This window comes from Amblyomma maculatum, chromosome 5 (genome assembly GCF_055883805.1).
Source record: "Amblyomma maculatum isolate TAMU_Amacu chromosome 5, ASM5588380v1, whole genome shotgun sequence".
In the NCBI taxonomy this organism is placed as follows: Eukaryota; Metazoa; Arthropoda; class Arachnida; order Ixodida; family Ixodidae; genus Amblyomma; species Amblyomma maculatum.
The window spans coordinates 137,472,092-137,484,555 of NC_139348.1; the positions used below are offsets into that span (position 1 = coordinate 137,472,092).

Here is a 12,464-nt window from a genome sequence, read left to right on the forward strand (position 1 = left end):
AAGGCTTTCGCCTTACTGTAACTGAGAGGTCTACGTACCTCCAACAAATTATTTTGTGCGAGGCAGTGCAGACCTACGACTGAGCGATACAGATAGATTACAATAAAGTTACGTCAATTAAATATTATTTCCTTGATCATTTTTAACGAGGCATATCTCTAAATCCTAGCAACGTCTCGGTCTCTTTTATTATTCTATTATTTTTTGCCCATCCCGAACGTACCCAGCCTAAATGTTATGAATAGGAGCAGCCTATGGAGAGTGAGAGAAGGATCCGAGGCAAAAATAGGCAGGAAAAGAAACCAGGAGAAGTCACCGGTTGGCAACTATTGCTACACCGCACTGGGAGAAAGCAAAAATGAGACTTAAAGAATGAAGGGCAGAGAGAGCTATGACAAAAACAAATATGTCATATGAAATAAGGGACTCAGCGTACGGCGAAGTCACAGCCTACAGCTCAAGCAAAGCCCCCTCAAAAAAATGTATCAGTGCCGATGAGAACTTCCCAGCCAACAGCCGCTACGATCACAGTCCGATAATGGTGTTATATAAGAAGCGATAAATCAGCTGATATAAGATGTGAACAAAGCGTCAGAAGTCTTTCCTGAGGCCATCAAAAAAGGAGAATAGTAGCTTATATTTCCCGAGTGGAACGTCAACTGGGCTGAAAGTAGCAGAAAGCATGCCTGAGCCGAATTCAAGCCCATTGCGTAATCTACAATTCAATAAGTTTCAAAAAAAAAAAGGATAAAGGATAGAGAATAATTTTCAATATGCATTCTCGGTTTCCGTGATTGATGGCGTCTTTTCAATATCCATTCAATCTGATAAGCAATGGCGGAGCCAACCGGCCAAGAGCTCTCTCTCTCGAATCAATTTCCGCGTAGTTCAGGTTCTGTGCGTATTTCATAAAAAAGTCCGAATGGTTCCTTATTTGTCCTTCCTTTTACTTGTTTTATTTTGTAGCGATCGACGTACGTAAGAACCCCAATGCAAAAAATATATCATTTTTGTATTTTCCTACGTTTTCCGCTCGTAAGAATGTGCGTCCACAATCTTCCTAACAGGTATACTCGCGAACGACCTCAGCGTCAGGACAAGAATCAACAACAACAGAGTGCACTTTATGACGTCACAACCCAGACAGAACAATCAATCGGTCCAATATTGGTACTCTGTTCGCAGTACACGGCCCAACACAGGACCATTGCATTGTCAACATGGCGCCAATATCGGGCCGATTGCTTTTTGCCGCCGGGGAACGTGCTCATAAGAATTGTCTATGCATCCTGCAGGAGAAAAAAGTAGTGATCTTCATAATTAACTTTGATGCCTGTGTGCCGAATGTTCGGACGCAAAGTTCGCGACTGCACTGCAATCTCCCTACCCGTTGGGAGAAGTTGGAAGGTTGTTCAGGCAGCAATTTGATTCGTAGTCCTTCCCAAACGCCATTCCTCGTGAAGCTTGACGCTCCGGTTTTCCGGCGCTAAAGACCGCATCTAAATATTTACGAGGAAGCTCCACCCCGAACGACGAAGTTCACAGGGGGAAAAAAAAATGACAAAGCGAACAAAGGAGCGGCTGCGTGCGTACTCAGAAACTAAGCCTTTTTCCCGGAGTTTTCTTTCTATATTCTTTTTTCTTCCCAGTAGACATCGCTTCCGGGAGCTCTTTCCTCGGGCGCTTATTGCATTTGCACAGAGATTTGACGGCGCGCCCTTCTGGATGCAACCGCGCGAACGTTTGAGCTGCGAACTTCGCGCGTTGCTCGTTGTTGAGGGGTGTTCGTTTTATCATCTCGCGTTCGATTGTAGTGCCCTCTTTCGGGAAAATTTCGCTCCCGGCTATGCTCACTTCGGCGTCTTCGTATTCCTTCTAGTTCACCTTTTTCTTTCTCATCATACTGCTTTTTTTTTCTTGTTTTTCTTCGTGGCAAGGGGAGAGGGGAGGGGAGTTTCCCTGTCTCCCACTTTGCACAAGTTGATGCGCTTGTTTTTTTCATTGTAGGGGAAGGGGGGGGGGGGAGATAGTTTCCCTGTCTCCCACTTTGCACAAGTTGATGCGCTTGTTTTTTTCATTGTAGGGGAAGGGGGGGGGGGGGGGGCGGGGATAGTTTCCCTGTCTCCCACTTTGCACAAGTTGATGCGCTTGTTTTTTTTCATTGTAGGGGAAGGGGGGGGGGGAGACAGCTTCCCTGTCTCCCACTTTGCACAAGTTGATGCGCTTGTTTTTCTTCATTGTAGGGGGAGAGGAAGGGAAGTTTCCCTGTCTCCCACTTTGCGCAAGTCAATGCGCACCGACCACTTCTCGATGCTTGCGGGCCCTGAATGCTCGGATGACGTGGCCATGTTTACAGCTAGAATGAGGCCGCTCCCTTTGCCTTCACTGAACCGGAAGTAAAGGGGAAAGGCAGAAAGTAAATACACGCACGAGGAAGGAAAAGGCAGGACTCAGCGTGAATGAAAGTTCGATCAGAATTTTCCTTTTCCGTTTTGTACACGCATGGCAATGCAAGTTGCTGCTCTTGTCTCGGTGATGTTCGCCCCCCGAATCTAGGAGAATTTGCCGAGCGGTGAAAAAAAAAAAAAAAAAAAAAAAAATGACGTTTTGATAAGAAAGAAACGAAACGAAGGAAACAAAACAGAAGATGAGCAAATATCTGCGGAAAGAGAAAAGCGGTACTCTTTTTCGCATACGTGTTGAGGGGTGGAGAAAATTTGGCGTGATGTGGGCGAAGTTCATTCGTTTCTCGGAAACCGCGACGCTTTTTCCGTTCGCAGAAAGAATCCCGCAGCACGCAGACTTCGAGGTATGGTGGCAGGTACAAAATATACAAAAACGACAGAGGATACAGGAAACGAAGAATCGAGAGAACACCTCGTCGTCCTGTCGTTTTGCAGACTTCTTACTTAAGCTACACGCACCTGAATATGGGAGACGGGGCAAAGTTTCGAGATAAATCGGATGCACTGATGAAAGTGTCACGCCTGATAAACTCACGTTGTCAGACATCTGTACTGTGGACGGATTCCTCAAGAAGCCCTTGAGAAAGCGGAATAACAAAACTTTCATAGATTGGGCCTTGGCCAAACCGCTCTTAGTGCGCAAACGTTGTGATAGCTATACTGCTGTGTTGGTGTCAAATCGATAGGGTGAATTAGAGGGTACCGTTTAAGTCACCAGTGAAACAATACAAACGGGCTGACAGGGACATTCTTTTCGTTGTTTATTTCCGAGCGAGATGCGCCTTAACGGTTGCACAAATTTTCAGATGCGGAATCTTATGCACGAGAAACTGCGCACAATCCCACTGAATTAAACTCAGCCCAGCCGAAACAAAAACTGCAGAAAAGTGCCAAAAATACGACAGTGTAACTTGTAGTTTTTGTCGTAACATCAGAATTTTTTATGGTTATGTAGTATTTTTCTGTAGCTGTGTAGCTTTGTTTTGCTGTAGCACTTTTCTGTGGCCTGTAGTACTGAAGCACTTTTCTATGGTAACTACAGGAAATTATGTGTAACCTATATTTGTAACCTATGTTTATATTGTAACCTATATTTCTGTAGTCCCAACAGGTTCACGGTCAAAAACCGCATAAACATTTTATTGTGACAACAAAAAATTGTGCATAGCTTTTTTTTCAACACGAAATTCATTCACTGTCAACTAAATTTATAAATGAATGGCTTAGTGCAGTCGAGCAACGCACCGCTATATCGAACGATGCGCACATCGAAGTAGTCGCACGCATGACGCGCCTAAAAGCACACCTGCTACTGATGTCCCGTGCGACGGACGATGCACAGAATGCAAGACAGTCGTGTGCTATGTTATGCCAGTGAACGATAAAGAGCAGGTGCTCAGCTTTCCAGAACAACGTCCCTCATAAACGACCGTGGAGGGTTGGGGCGTTAAAAACTCCGCATACCACGATAGCCACGAAGCAAACAAGAGAAAATGAGGGGGGGGGGGGGGGGGGGGGGGGGGGGGGGGGGGGGGGGGGCACATTTGTCTTGAATAACCTAAGTAGGGAATCAATTCCAGCAGCGCCGATTCTATAAGCAGCGTCAGGGGGTATCGCACATTAGATCACTGCACGTGACCCTATGTTTTTCATCAACCAGCCGCTGTACTACATCTACCGCTATGAACGATAGTGGCACTGTGGAAGACACTTAAGGATAGGCTGCACACGATATAAATGCCTGCGAAATTAGAGGACTGAACGGCCATCAACGTATCTCGATTTGGAGCACTAGATTCCTACTTTCGTACTGATGGCATGTGGTTGATTTTTCATCTACTTTGTAGTAGAAGCAGACATAAAAACGACGACATTGTCATTTGACACTGACCAACACCACAAAAAGTTATCCCCCATGCTTTTCTCAGAGCTTTTGATTGTTGGCTCCCTTATTTATTCTCTTAAAACCATTTTTGTAGCTAACCCTGAGACTCGTGCAAGTGAAATTCTGAAGTGTGATTCTGGAATTGATGCAAGCGAATCGGAGCAGAGCCAAGGCAAACTAAGAAGAGAGAAGAAAAAGATGAACAAGAAGAGAGAATAGGAGATGAATTGCAACTCGTAGGTTGAATTGCTGTTGTTGTTGTTCTACTCTAAATTAATGGCACAACAAAGGGTTATCGGCCTAGAATTGGGGTGCCAAGATATTTGTTTTTGAGATGTATAATTGCATGACAAAAAAAAAAAAGAAATATTTCTAGGGAAGCGAGAAGGAAAGTAAAAGATAAAACACCGAAATAAAATGATAAATTGCTAACTGTATTAAATTTCTTCGATATCTTCTTTTTCCATCAAAATAATTCTGTTCGTCATTTGGCTTTCAATGCTCTTTTGTCGCTTTTCATCACATTTTTCGAAATTCCAGATTGCAACTGTTATTTTCGCCTGATCGCCTGTTGAAATTACTATGCATATACCACTACACCTTGGCCAATCCTCCCATATGCGTGCATGCTATGTTTCAAAAGTACAAGAAGAAGAAGAAATCGTTTGCCCTTGCTAAAATATTTCAAATATCCTTGTTCAACAATTCCCAGTGTCAATTTCTCATGTGCATTATGACTTTCCATTTTTTCATTGCATTCATTTCACCCTTTTCTTTCCTTTTCCTCTACCCCTCCAATCACGTTCTGTGTCGACATGTAAGCATACTTCAAGAACTCTCTCTGCTGCCCAATTCTTGGTCGATCCATCCACGCCGCCATAGATAAAAAGTGAAATCGGGAGAAAAAATTTGCTCATAGGCAACGCTACAGCATAAAAGGAGATGGGGGGTTGAATGACGGCGCTAAGCGAAAGTGCCAACTAAGCTTCCATCTTCGCCCAGTTTTTACATCAGTCCCTTCCGACGTCTCCTCTAGGCCAAACACCTCGCGAGTCGCTTTTTGCACCGACATACGTGCCGAGCACTTAGTTCTTATCGCTACTAAGTGATTTCGTTACCTATTTCCAATGACACGAGTCGCCCGAGCAATTTAGCAAACCGAATTATCAACTTAATCCGATTCTTCTATGCATGGAGGTGTCCTTATAAGAGCGCCAGACCCGCTACGTCAGACAAAACAAAGATCGATACTTCTTCTTTATGCACACGAACAGTGACGTCAGAATCCGGACGGACTTGTCTTTGCGACGTTAAATTTTCGTTGTCTGGTTCCTAGCGTACTAGCGTGCTCTGTTCGGTAGTGCGGCAGAAGTGGAAGACGAGGAGGCTCATTAGACTAACAGCCTCGATTAGTATAACGCGCGATTTCACTAATCGCAGGCACGCACTCTTCCAGATATGTAACTCCTGAGTGACATATGTCACTTGTCACTAAAAAAAAAAAAAAGACACATAATAATTTGAATATTAATATGCATGACCTGAGCGCAGCATGTGTCATTGAGAGCCTGTTTGTTTATACGCTGCATAACGAGTGCATCACGTGCGTTGAACATTGCGTTGTTTCTAAGCATTTTTTGCTTAGAAATAACGCCATGAGAAGACCAAACAACGCAAGCAGTGTAACAGTGTCTTCTCAGGTAACAGCTAATTTTCTGTTATATTTGACAACTTGTACTCCTTCCGTGGCCAAGCGCTGCCACAGCATATGTAGAAATCGCTTACCAGCGAAGACGCACTCCTAAAATAAAGCACACTTTAATATTCAACACTCCAGAAGTAATCGCTTCAGTCAAGCGATACAATCTGCTCTTGCGCGTCGTGCATGTGCTGAAACGGGCGCTAATTTTAGTGATAACATAACTTTTTTCAAACGCATGCCTACTCTATTCGCGTTCTTCAGCCTTGAATTGTCCACATGCGTAAGAAACGGAATCAGGTGATCCCTAGACTCCCTAGGTGGACGAGCAACTACACGAGAGTCCCCATCTTGTTCAGGTCCGTCATTGTGAACATAAGTTACACGCGCACTTAAATATCTCAGCAAACTGTCTCTGCTCACATATGACCATGCGTTATCGACGTTATAACAGACGGGATAGGCGGCCGTACTAAAAAAAAAAAAAAAAAAAAAAAAAAGAAAGAAACGAAAGAGAAAAACGGGAGATAATAATAAATTGGTTCACAGGAAGGGAAAGGCGCAGTAACTGTCACACTTGCTCTGTGGACACCCGAACCGCGCCGTAAGGGAAGGGAGGAGGGTGGGAATGAAAGTGGAAAGAGAGAAAGAGGAGCCGTAGTGGAGGGCTACGGAGTAATTTCGACCACCTGGGGATCTTTAACGTGCGCTGACATCGCACAGCACACGACGCCTCTTCGTTTCGCCTCCATCGAAACGCAGCCGCCGCGGTCGGGTTCGAACCCGGGAACTCCGGCACAGTAGTCGGGCGTCTTACCACTGCACCACCCCGGCGGGGCGAAAAACGGGAGAAATTAGACATTTTTGTTTTTTACATTTTTACGTTAGGTCGCTCTCGTCGGGAAAATTTTCAAGGGTGCGCTTGTCTCCTTGCGTGGGGAAATGTGACAGAATGGCGACTTCCATGCCTATAGGCCCCACCGGGGTGGTACAGTGGTAAGACGCCCGCCCACTGTGCCGGAGTACCCGGGTTCGAACCCGACCTCGGCGGCTGCGTTTCGATGGAGGCGAAACGAAGAGGCGTCGTGTGCTGTGCGATGTCAGCGCACGTTAAAGATCCCCAGGTGGTCGAAATTACTCCGTAGCCCTCCACTACGGCTCCTCTTTCTCTCTTTCCACTTTCACTCCCACCTTCCTCCCTTCCCTTTCAGGTTGAGGTGTCCACAGAGAACAAGTGAGACAGTTACAGCGCCTTTTCCCTTCCTATAAATCAATCAGTCCATGCCTATAGATCTATTGTGAGCTCATTCAACGTTTCGTAGCTTCTACGAAATCTACAAGTTTAATTTCTTTACTTAATAATTATTCAAATTCCGGCGGACGTCCACCCAAAGTTTTACCAACTCAGATTTTTTTTTTTCCGATACATGGGTCCTATGTTGCAACCGGTAATATTAAAGAGCTCTGATGATAGCCAGCAGGTGACGTGATTCGCCGGCTCTGGAACAAAACAGAAGGCTGACCAGGAGACAGCGATAAATGAAGAAAAGAGCGCGAACGAAATATACGAATACAGCCCTAGCTATCTCAAGCACACCACGGAGGACCAACTTCCAAAAAGGACTGTGTCTATACGTATAGCTTGAAGTAGGCGGCCCGCCCAATGCGATCGCGTCCTTACCATCTTTTATCTGTTTATTTTTCTTCTTTTAGCGAAGCACGTCCCAGCGTTCGGCGTATACGTGCGAGACGTGCTTTGACTCCCACAATACGGGCGGGAAACGGCGCTGCGCTTTACTGTAGAACCGCGCAGCGATGTCAACGCTACAGATTCCATCAGCCAATCGAAGCTGAGCTCACAAGGTCGCCAGCTCGCATAGAAACAGTTCTTCGACCATGCCATTATCGAAACTGATCGTAAAGCCGATCTGTAGAAATCCCGCACTCTGATGGGCCAGAATTCGACGTGTTTGCTGAATCTCTCCATCGTCAGCGGCTGCGTTCAGACGAATTGTTTAGTGTTTCTGAAAACATGATTGTGACGCCGGAAGAACCCGTCGCGGTGGTGCAGTGGTAAGACGCCCGACTACTGTGCCGAGGTACCCGGGTTCGATTCTGCCCGTCGGCGGCTGAGTTTCGATGGATTCGCAACGAAGTGGCGTCCGTGTCAGTGCACGTTAAAGATCCCCAGGTGGTCGAAATTACTCCGGAGCCCTCCACTACGGTACCTTTTTCTCCCTTCCGCTTTCACTCCCGCCTTCCTTCCTTCCCTTACGGCGCGGTTGAGGTGTCCACAAAGACATGTGTGACAAATACTGCGCATTCCTTTCCTGTGAACGAATTTATTATTAATATTATTATTATTATTGGCTGGTTTGTGGGGTTTAACGTCCCAAAGCGACTCAGGCTATGAGAGACGCCGTAGTGGAGGGCTCCGGAAATTTCGACCACCTGGGGTTCTTTAACGTGCACTGACATCGCACAGCACACGGGAGCCTTGCTTTTCGCCTCCATCGAAAAGCGGTCGCCGAGGCCGGGATTCGATCCCGCACCCTTGGGAACAGTAGTCGAGCGCCATAACCACTGCGCCACCCAGGCTTTTATTATTATTATTATTATTATTATTATTATTATTATTATTATTATTATTATTTATTATTATTATTATTATTATTATTATTATTATTATTATTATATTATTATTACGTAAGCAGTACTGCGCCAGGGTTCGAGCCGTCGAGTATCCCCGCGGGCGCCACGCTTGACTGAGCCGCAGCCGCGTCGACACCGGAACCGCGCCGTAAGGGAAGGGAGGAAGGGGGCAGTGTTAGCATTAGAGCGAAAGCTGATGCACCGCTCTCTGCCATCCTCTCGCAATTTATTATCATATGACAGACGAAAGCTGCAAGGTCCATAGTGATTCTCTAAAATAACTATCAATAGAAGAAGAGGCGCCACCTTCTACGTCAGTGCTTCATTCCGCCACGGAAAATAGGAAGGTACTAGGCCAACAGTGACCCGTATATGTTGAATACGCGAGAAATTACTTTCCCCACCCTCACCCTGCATAGTTTGTGCACTAAAACCGTTGAGTCTCGTCTAAATGTCAAACAGTCACTTCAACTTCCCTTTAAAACAGGTGTGATATTAAAGAATTTGTAATTGACACGCTGTAAATACCGAGATGCGTTAAAGAGTACTAGCCAATCAGCAGTCGTTTAGGTTAAAAACAAACTAAAAACACTCATGTATTCAGCCCCGAATCGGCTGCTATAAGCTCGACAGCTTTCCTCAACGCTGCACGGATCTAAGGGGACGGATCCTATATGCCTCCGAACGGAACGTGACTCAGCAGCCATCACGAACAGTGAGGGACGCGCGAAGACAAAAGGAAACATATGCAAAGAGTGAGGAACATAGACACACTTCAGAATCTTACGTACAGGAAAGAACCGATCATCGCGCGCCACCATGTTTCCGCGGTTATGAAACACCGGAAAAGAAAACAGCCAGCTGCAGCGCGTATGCGCTTGCAACTGCTACCGCTGGAAGGCTTACGAAAGGAAAGCCGACAATGGTCAGGCCGCGAGAAGACGATAGTAATATAGCGATAACAACAGACGAAAACTCCACAGTCGGCAGCAGAAGAAATAGAACTGCTACGAGCAGACCAAATCCGATTACAATGGTCTGCTCAGGTGTGTAGTTCTCTGCAGTGCATGTAGGCTGCCTACAATGGTCGAAAAGGGAAGAAGAAAAAAAGAAACTTTATTCCAGCAACAAACATTATTCGACACTGCACGCCAAATATACTTCATTCGTATTGACGATGGTTTCCTTGAGCGCGTTCCTCAAGGGAGAAGCTCAAGCTTAGATCACGTGGAACGCGCCATTAACTTCCCACGCTTTCTCCCTTCCTCCTTTCAAACTCTTCACCCCTTCTCTTAAGTCGCACTTAAGGTGTGCGCGGAGGGTGAGACAGTCATCACGCTTTCCTTTTCTCAACGTCCTCCTATCCGAACTGGTCTGCTGCCATGCGGGCAAGTTCGAAGACGAAACCTTCGTCTGCTAGCGAGGCAGCAGACGAACTCGCGAACCTTCAGCAGCGGTGCACGGAAATAGACTGCACTAAGCGTAGGCGGTGGCCGGTCCGGTGCTCCGAGCCAGGGTCCGGCGGGGATTCTCGGCTCTTGCGACACCAGCCCTAACACCGGAGCGGCTTCGCGGAGGTGTGTAGGGGCGTAAGAACAGCGCAGTAGATCGCCTCGAGCGCCCACCGCTAGGATCAAAGACGATTCGAGATAGTGAAACGACGCTGGAAGGGAAGGATACCTCATGCGTGAGCGAAATACTAAATCCCCTCGTCTTTGACGGCAAACGCAATTCAGCGAGTCTGCAGACTCCTAGCGAGTTAGGTTGTGTATATACTATATTACCCTTCAGTTCCAGTGTATAGAGACAGCGCGGAGCGATTGTAGATTCCTTACTATGAACCCAAAAAAACGGCTGCGCCTGCGTGCACGGCAAAGTCTATAAGCTTATTTCTTCAGCGGCTCACTTCCGTTTTCCAGCGGACCACGTATATAAATGTAAATTCGACGAGCTCCCTATAGTTCAGACAGCAGCCGCGGGATTAGGTAGGCGCTGTGAAGAGAATAGTCCGAACCGGGAATTAGAACCTGAGGCTCAGAAGGCAAGCGAAATTCTAGAAATAGGAGCTACCAAGCGCCGAGGAACATCGCCTTATTTCGCTTCTCTTTGGTGGTGTGATGAAAGGTAATGTAACGGCACGTCCGAAAAAGAAAGCATCGGGTAATTTCCGTGTTTTAATGTTTGTATAGCAGACGGGTTTTTAACAAAGGAATCGTCACGGACTATAGGAAATAAAAATGTTCAGCATGCTAAACGCGCGTATATAGAGACAGAAGAAGCATTTCAATATGAGAAATTGGTAATAGAGGTGGGTGAAAAACGGACGGTTTTTCATTTGCCTCTAGACAGAAGAAGCATTTCAATATGAGAAATTGGTAATAGAGGTGGGTGAAAAACGGACGGTTTTTCATTTGCCTCTAGACCTCAGAGAAAATGAATTAATGCGAAGACTGTGTACGCCCAGATGTAATGAAGAAGTGTGCTTATGAAATTAGAGAGAGGAAAACGAAAAAGTCTTTCTTTTTTATACGAATAATTTTGTGAATATGCATTATGTTTCCTGCCCCGCCGGGGTGGTGCAGTGGTAAGACGCCCGACTACTGTGCCGGAGTTCCCGGGTTCGAACCCGACCGCGGCGGCTGCGTTTCGATGGAGGCGAAACGAAGTGGCGTCCGTATGCTGTGCGATGTCAGCGCACGTTAAAGATCCCCAGGTGGTCGAAATTACTCCGTAGCCCTCACTACGGCTCCTCTTTCTCTCTTTCCACTTTCATTCCCACCTTCCTCCCTTCCCTTACGGCGCGGTTCGGGTGTCCACAGAGCAAGTGTGACAGTTACTGCGCCTTTCCCTTCCTGTGAACCAATTTAACTTATTTAACTTTTTATTATGTTTCCACTGTAGGATGTACTAGGAGAGAGGATAGATGGAAAATAACTAAGTCCGTTGGAGAAATAGATGATAATACTTAGGCTACTGTTTGCAAGTCGGAGCGATGAAAGCTCAGACAGAGGTAATATTGAGCCCACATTGAATTTATGCCGACTACAGGCCATCCCGCAAGAAAAGTCAAGCTTTAGAAATCAAACATCAATCATGAAAAGCAATCAATCATGCCAGAGACGTAGACAGGCTACTAATATCAATCACTTGAACCCGTCAAAATATGGAATGAAACAGAAAAAAAAAATGATCTGGCGCAGCTTCTACCTGCCCAAAGGCAGTTTTACAAAGAAAAGATAAAAGTCAGAAATTCGGTCTTGGATTGCATTGTTTACAGGAGGCATCCGGCAAGAAAGCCCGTAACGTGAGCTACTCTGCTCAACCTCCATGTTACTATTCAGCAATACGGAAAAATATGAAGTCGAAAGTATGAGGGAATCGCGTAGTAGCGATGAGGTTAAACCTGAAAAGAAAGAAAGAAAGAAAGAAAGAAGAAAGAAAGAAAGAAAGAAAGAAAGAAAGAAAGAAAGAAAGAAAGAAAGAAAGAAAGAAAGAAAGAAAGAAAGAAAGAAGAAAGAAAGAAAGAAAGAAAGAAAGAAAGAAAGAAAGAAAGAAAGAAAGGAAATAGTAGTGCCGACTCGATTCCTAAAAGTCCTGGCACAGATTCGCGTAAATGCAGAACGCCGAATATGTGAGGCAAGTTATGACACGCGTGCTATAATGTATACTGTTCAGGGATGCATGTGATGTCCTCTGGATGAGCACCACACGGACCCTGCTGGGAAAGAGCGGTATATATCCCGAAGTTGTTTCGCTGTCTTGG

The 12,464-nt window shown here is 45.8% G+C and overlaps 1 protein-coding gene across 1 annotated transcript in view; it reads right to left on the minus strand.

Annotated features, from left to right (window-relative positions):
- Positions 1-12,464, minus strand: part of LOC146189699 (ras-related protein Rab-37-like) — a 134,036-nt gene that overhangs the window by 38,703 nt on the left and 82,869 nt on the right. The window lies entirely within an intron of this gene.